Below are 8,260 nucleotides of genomic sequence, written 5' to 3'. Positions count from 1 at the left end.
TTTGCTACATGTGATTAATTCCAGTGAGTTTCTGCCAGGCAGAATCTGCAACTAAAAATACCCTCAGTATACGTAGTGTGCTGCAACACTGCCGGGAAGTAAACACAACCATAGTCCTCATAATCACTGTTTTCCCAAAGAACTGCTGCTCCCAGCAGACAGCCTATTTCAGGCTGTAAACAGAAATCAGAAAATGAGATTTTCTTTCCCTGGTAGTTCTTCTCCTGGGAATTTTAGTGCTTTCCTCTGTGCACCTGCTTTGGGTGTTGGTGGCAGCCTATTTGTAATACCTGTCTCTCAGAGGATTGGGCACTAGAGCCTGCTCTGAAACACTGAAACATCAGTGGACAAGGGACATCATTCCCACTAGTACCAGCATGGTTTTTGATATAAAATCACGTGTAAGATCAAAACCAGATCAGGATAGCCTGATTTACTCCATGATTCCAGTGACGGTTCATTCCAAATTCAGATTTGCAAAGTAAGTAAAGGTATTTCCCAGCTCCTTGCACTTCCTGTTCCAATAGTGGCAATACATTTGCCACTCTCAGTTTTGCAGACTGCCTGTTACCTGCTGTGGATTATCCAAGTCCAGTCACGAGCACAGACACTCCTGTCAATACCAGGGATGTCTGGCCTTGCCTCCAGTTCACAGCTCAGACACTGTCATCTAAATCCATATCATGTGGATCTAAGGCAAGATCTTTGCACAGCCTTTAAATCTGAGAAGTTCTAATTATCATTCTTCTATCATCAATTCTTCTATCATCATTCTTCATGTATTATACTTTTTTTTTTCTGGAAAAAGCTTTGCATGATTAGGAATTCAAGAGATTGGGTTTTGGTACAGCAACATGCAGATCTCAGGACTTGGGAACAAATCTTTAATGTCAGATGCATTTTTCTGTTACTTCTAATGGTATCGAGAAGGATTTTTTGTGCTAGGAAATACCTTCATTATTTCATGACATGGGTGATATTTAGGCCTGTATCCCCTCATTTGATTGAATGCTACTCACAGGCATCCTTTGACCTGATGAGTAGCCAGTAGTTTATTTTAGTCAACTGTAGTAGTACTGAGAAGCACTCTCTTCCTGCCTATAGAAATAAAAAAAATTAACCTTGGAAAAACATGATTCATGCTATTTTCTTCACTGAAGGAAAAGGAGTGGGCTTTTTTGGGTACAAACCTATTCAGTGAAAGATACCTTAGTCAAGAGGGGTCCTCTTGAGAGCAGCACTGCGAGCAGACAAAAGATTTTCAGAGAATATGTGAAAAAAACAGTTGGCTTTAATTGAATGAATAGTAGCCCCACTTTGTATTGTACCATCTTGTGTGGTAAACCTGACATTTCAACTTGTTTTCATAGTCATCCTCCGTCATTCTCTTAGCTTTGTCATTTACAGCATTCATGTGCTTGACTTCAAGAAGCCTGATGCTGTTCACTTGTTGCTTGGTTTGACCTTAAAAATATCATTAAAATTGCAAAAACATTTAGAAAGTTGGAGAACTATTATCCAGAAAAAATTCTCGGGGCACAGTGAAAGATGTAAACTCTCAGATTTGCTTTGAAAAGATAAAAGAAGCAGTCCCCCTCTGCCTCTCCTTGCCCATCACCAGCTGCAGTTGCCCTTGCTGGCACTGCTTCCTCTGCACTTTTTCATGGAGGCTCCCTTCCTTTTACAGGGTCTTCATCCTCATCCCTGTCTAGTCCTTCAGAAACAGCAGGAGACTCAGCTACTACCTGTGCCCACTTTCTTGCTCTGTCACCAACTGATAACATTTTTAACTATTAATGGTAATTACTTACCTGGACATGTTTGGTCTCTGTCCTTTAATCCCACAGTTTTCTCTGTAAAGCCCCTTGTCCCAGCACTCCCTTCTGCTTGAATCACTATGGCTCCTCAAAATTAGAGGAGCAATTAGATGATGCAGCTCATTAGCAACCCAGCATGCACTGGAACATGGTTAGCCATCACCAGAGCTGTGCTGGTCTGGGAGCCTTTTCTCCAGAGACCCCTTGGGCTCTTCACGTGCTGAGAAGTGGGAAGTGGGGAGTGTTTCCCTTCCCTTTGCTTGTCACTTCATGCCATAGAGAACATTATAGTTGCAGTCCTAGGGATGTTTATGATCCTGTGCTTGCATTTTCCAAGTCCTTATTACCCTCTCCTTACTTACAGGGTGGGGAGGCCCTGGCACAGGTTGCCCAGAGAAGCTGTGGCTGCCCCATCCCTGGAAGTGTTTAAGGCCAGGTTGGACAGGGCTTGGAGCAACCTGGGCTAGTGGAAGGTGTTCCTGCCCACCACAGGAGGTGGAACTGCATGAGCTTTGAGGTCCCTTCCAACCCAAACCATTCTGTGATTCCATGATTCCTCACCTCTGATGCTGCAGACTTAACCTGCTTTGCCTCCCCCAGTCACAGCCCTTCAGCTTCCAGTTCCACAACTTTCCCTGTGTCATTCCCCACCAGGAGCCTGGTCAGGAGAGCTGGGGCTGCTCTGGGGTTGGCTGCTCAATGCCTGCTGCTGAGCCATATCCCACAGCCAAGTTACCCTGCTGATGGGATACTGAGCACACGGACTCAGTGGTGCCTCAAAGAGAGGGATTAACTCAATAACTGGAAGGGCTTTTTATCCTGGAAGCTGAACTCACGCAGTATTCACCTAATGTACATAAGTGGAGGTTTTCCCCCATGAAAGGGGTCATTGAAGTCCTGAAAGGTAGAACTGAAAGCCAAAACACACATCTTCACAGGCAAGTCAAATTGTTTGTAAACTAACACTACTTTTTATCCCCAACTCTGAAAAATCCATTGGAGGAAAGAGGAGTGGGGAGTACCATCCCTGCTTTGGTCAATTTATATCATTTCCATTGAAATAAAGGGAGAGACACAAAAGAAAACAGGAAAGAATCCCTTTGCTAGAAAAATTGAGCAGTTCAATTGATCCAAAAGGCTTATTCTTACTGATGAAAATTGCATGAGAGAAAGAAAAAGCAGAATTTGAGAAAAACAGGTCTATAGGAAGCTACCAAGGTCAAGGGTGAGGAGTTTCATTTTCACAGGAAGGACAAATATAAAAGAGCTTCTCTGGGAGTAAAGTGCAGGCAACAGGCTGGGGCTTTGCAAAATCAAGCAGTGGCCTTGTGGGATCTGTCATGGTCAGAACTATAAAATCACAGTATTTCATAAAGGGATTGCCAAGAGGTTTTTAAGTGAAAGTGGTGCAGTTTTACAGGTTCACAGAACACATTTGCCTTTGCATTCATATGAAACAGAAGGTCACCTGAGCACATGTTAGAGGAGCAGGACTTGTAGGAGAGCACTAGCTCAGCAAGCCTAAAGAGGTGACCCAGGAGGAGGCTGAGCACCCCAAACCTTGGCTGGGCACAGCTGGACTGGTGTTGGGCCTGTGCTGTGCTGCTCCTGCCTGCCCTGTGCTTACAGCACCGAGCTGTGAGGACACAGCTCTCAGCCAGCAACATCCTGACCTACAACAGAGTCCATGAGTCCAATAACCACTGAAACTTGGGAAAGTTATGCCTGAAGGGCAGCAATTGCATGCCCACCTCTGTATTTACAGCATCCTTTGGGTGTTTGATTCCATTGACTACCCCATGGGCTACCAAGGAGAACTTCTATCAGGATATGTATCAGAAAGCAGCTTTTCTCAGCATAGAATCCAGGATCAGTAGGCAGAAGCCCTCACTGCCTCAATAAGACCCACATCCAAATGACAAGTGGGCTAATCTATCTGCCAGTCTTCTCCTGCCAGAGTTGTGCTGCTTGAACAAGGAATACTCTTGTTTTGCTAATAATGTTTACTCGTATTTCCCCATATGGAGGGTCCTGGTGCCTGGTACTGTGCAGGCACAAAGGAACAGGTTATTCTTGTCCAGGATATCCACAGCACTAAATCAGGTATCTTCATCTCCTGCTTTCCCAACCTTCAACTAGAGGTTATTTTTCACCACTAACCTACAAGGTAGCAAAAGGACTTGGAAGAAAGCTCTGTCTTTGGTTTAAATAATTAACTACCTTGACCTGGATATTCTGAGAGGCCCCACTAATCTCAGCCTTCACAGCAGTTTCTAAAGTAAAATAAAACAGTAAAATAAGATGAAATAACATAGAATGAAATGAAATGAAATATAATAAATTAGTCAAAGTCACCATCAATTTTATGGCCAAGCTCCTCTGCCACATTCACAGCTAATACCTGGGATCAGATGTGCTGCTGCTCTGTCCTGGTCGGTCTGTGCCCAAGGCATTGGCCAGACAGCAGTTTATTTCAGCTGAGAATTTGATGACAGGCTATTTTGGGACTGAGTGAAACTTGTCCTTCATAATTACTTTAAAATGGGTGAAGAGGCTCTTTCTAGAGCATCCTGGTGTGATACAAAACATGTTTTAAATATTCTGGGCCTGTACTGTGTAACAGTACAGAAAGGAAGAAGGACCTGGAGAGTGCAGGGTGTTCACTTGAGAGGCCACAAAAGTGCTATGGCTGTGACAGAATGGGCAGAAGTAGCCATTTAACCAGCCCTGAGGTTGCTATCAAGGGACCAAGGGAATCCATAAACAAATGGGAGAGCTGGAAAGTTTATGATGTCTTGTCTCCTCTGTAGTGCCACGTGGAGTTTTGTTTATTAGGAAAATACATGTTCTTTAACAAATGAAATATCAACCTGTGATTTTATCTTCCATGTTGCAGAAAGAAGGTGAATATGTCATTTTTTGGGATCTTCCAGGTGTCCACACATCGCTCCCAGAGTGTTTAACCATCCCTTGGCAGGTGTGAATCCCTGTATGCTGGGGCAGTGAGGACAACAGTGGTGTCACCTGGCACTGAGCACATGTCCCAGCACCTCCTTCAGCCACAGGTTAGAAAATCACCATTTACACAGTTATTCTCCATGGAAAAAACAACAACCTAACCCCCACAAGTTAGATGATCTACCAACAGGAATTTTTTCTTACTCCCACAGGTAACCGTAGCAGGGGAAAAACCAGCAATCCCTTTCTTTCTAACTACAGCAGCCCATCAAATCCCTCAGGACTCACAACAAAAAGTCATTTTGTCTCTTCAGGAATTTCTACTCAGTTGTGCAATCCTTCCATGAGCTTCTCAAATCACCTCTGCAATCTTAGGGTGCTCCAGAATTTTCATCCTCCCCTTACTATTTATTAACTGTCTTCTAATTTCCAGCCTGCATTGCTGGAATAGGCAATGCTTTGCTCCCATGCTCACTCTTAGAATCATAGAATCCTGGAATCATTAAGGTTGGAAAAGACCTCTGAGATCATTGAGTTCAGCCACCATCCTTCTCACATGCTGCAATACAACTCACCAGGCTGGGCTTGGACTGGGTGTCCTGCACTGACAACAAATGGTGGGGTTAAAAACGTTCCTGAAAAGCTGAAGGTCACATTTCAGAAGGAATGCCAACCAAGTCACTTTCCTTCTAAACATGCAAAATTGCAAAATTCCACGTAAATAGACTCCTCCAAAAGCAATCAGTACTGCAACTTAGGGAAACGTTTTAACAAAATCATTCAGAAACTCAACATATCTTCAAATTCTCTTTCTGTATTACAGAATTGCTTTTTAGATCACCATGCTGGAGGAACTGGTAGCATTTAAAAATATTTCTAGCTGTCCCTTAAAGAAAGGGAGTCCTTTTACTCTTGTTAAAGCAGGGATTTAGTAAATTTAAAATGCTCCGTGCTTAACTTTGAAAAACTGACTTTAGGTGGCTGAGGTTACCCTAGATCTTAGTTAAAGATAAGTAAAATTAAAGGCAGTAATATGCTGCTTAGATAAATTAATTTTCAAAACAAAAGACAGCACTGGAAATTTCACACCTGAGGCATAAAATATTTTCTATTTTCATGACAATGAACAGTCAGGAGTCAGCTCAGGGTCCAGAGATCCTGATGGTCCTTTAGGAGAGCATCTCCCAGCCCAGAGTGTCCGATGGACAAAGCAGCAATCCCATGAATTCACAGCTGTGGCTGTGGTTGGGTTCCTGACGTGAGAGAGGGAATCCATTTCTGCTGATAAACAGGAGAAGGCAGCATCTGCAGAATGAGGTGGCACTTCCCAGGTACAAGGAGTGCTGCAGGCTCTCAAAGCTGCTTTCCTAAACTAAAGTGGAAAACAGGATGGTTTTTCTTAACGTTTACCTAATACAGCCTATTTTGAAGAGCACTTCATTAAGAGCTGTCTAATTAAAGAGCTGTTGAAGGCAGCGACTGAGGCGTTCAGCGGTGGCTCGTGGCTCCCTGTGGCACAGGCACAAACACCTTGCTCTGGGCTAGACCTGGTGATTTGTGCATGATCTCCGTGCTTAGTCCAGGTCAATCCAGCTGTGCTCCTCCAGCTGCCAGCCTTGTCCTTCAGGAAAGCTGCCCTGGCACCACGATATGGACCCCCCCCCACAGCAGAGGCCACAGCACTTCCCTGGGCATCCCAGTGGTCCTGCAGCCAGTGTCAGTGTGACAGGCACCCAGCAGCTCCCAGGGCTCCCATCACCACATACTGGCCCTCCTAACAGCACCACACCTGACATCCCACTGGCAGCAGCCGCTCCAGGGCCGGAGCACAGACTTTGCTGATGGTCACAACCACACTGTGTCTCCCTGCAGAGGCTTTGGGGACCTTGTGCTCCCTCTGGTTGGGGCCACCTGCATCCACCTCAGCTGGAGAGGGCCAGGGGAGGGGCAGGAAGCAGGGCACACCGTTGTGCAGCCAGATGTGCTGGCAGTGGCAGAGGGGTTGTGGTCACGGGGGTCCCCTCCACCAACCCCTGGGTGCACAAAAGAAATCCCTGCCTTCCAAAAGCCACGAGCACCAACGCGGAGACACATTTTCCCTGTCCGGGTCAGCAGCCAGCACGGCTTCCTGGGCTAAGGGGGAAGGAGCCTCCATTGTTGCTGCAAACCATTGTCCTTCAAGTGCTGCCTAATTCCTTGGCAGCCCCCCAATGCCCTCTGCAGTGCCTGCTCACACCAGCACCTCTTGGCCTCTACACCCACGTGCAATGGCCCTGCTGGCCTTTTGCCCCCCAGGGGTGCAGGGTGAGCAGTTGGAGCTGTGCTGGGCTATCTTCAACTGATTCTGAAGACTGACAAGCATCACTGCAGATTCACCACCTCTCCAGGACTCACTGTCCTCAGAGTGACCCTTGGTTTTCTTTTCCAAATGTGAACAGTAATTCAAAATAAAAAAAACCCTCAAATCCTAACAGAGGAATAGGTAACAGTGCAAAACGCTGGGATGAGTCATTTGGAGCGGTGGCACAGCACACTGCCTCTGAACCCTGAGCATCCCAACTGGGGTCCTGCTGCTCTCACACCACAGAGAAGGTGAAGAAAAGGGATGGACCAATGGGAACAGAGGTCCATCTTTGCGGGTCCAGTTTGTCTGAAAACTGGCGAGTTTTCACCTTGTGTGGAAAAGAGAAGTTCCATGGTCCCCCAGAGGCCCCTCGGTCCCCTCATCTCAAGGGGGTGTTCCCCAGGGGCCCACCACCCTCCCAGAGCAGCAGAGCCCCTTCAGCTGCCTGAGGGAAGGGGGGCAGTGGATGGACATCTGACAGTGTGGGACGCACTGGGACCCTGAGCACCCCCCACTGCCCCCCCTGTGGTGGCACAGACACCATGGTGGCCACAGCCAACAGCTCCACATGGGGCAAGGATGCAAATTGCTGCTGCCTTTGTACCCCAAGGAGAGCAGATGGCCCTGCATCCCCAGGCTGGGATAATGGAGAGGAGGGAAGCAAATCCCACAGGAGGAGGGCGAAGGGCTGCCCTGCACATCCCTGTGCTCGCAGGATGGGGTGCCAGAGTGTGTGCATCCTCCTGGGGAGACACCACAGGAACACTCAGATGCAGATAACTGTAAGAGGATTTTTAGGGTCCCTGTCTGGTTTTACTTTGGGCTGAGCAGTGAGCAGGACACCAAGTGGGGACACCAAATCTCCCAAATCCTTTCCTGACGGAGGCTGATGCTGGCGCCGCTGTTCCCACCTCATGCAGACACAATGGGGTTCCTTTCATGGCTCCCGGGGCTCACACAGAGCCTCTGCTTATATTAAGTTTTAATAAAAAATGAGCCCGTGTGTCGCTGTGCAGCCAGCCTGCTCCTGGCCGGAGGAAACACTCTGTCCACTGGCTGCAGCTGGGGCCTGTCCTTCTCCATCCTCCTGTGGTGGGGGCAGGAGTGAGGAGCTTTGCAGAAATCCTCCCCCAAGCGTTTT

This window comes from Chiroxiphia lanceolata, chromosome 11, assembly GCF_009829145.1.
Source record: "Chiroxiphia lanceolata isolate bChiLan1 chromosome 11, bChiLan1.pri, whole genome shotgun sequence".
Lineage (NCBI taxonomy): Eukaryota > Metazoa > Chordata > Aves > Passeriformes > Pipridae > Chiroxiphia > Chiroxiphia lanceolata.
Note: the sequence above shows the minus strand (reverse complement) of the source record.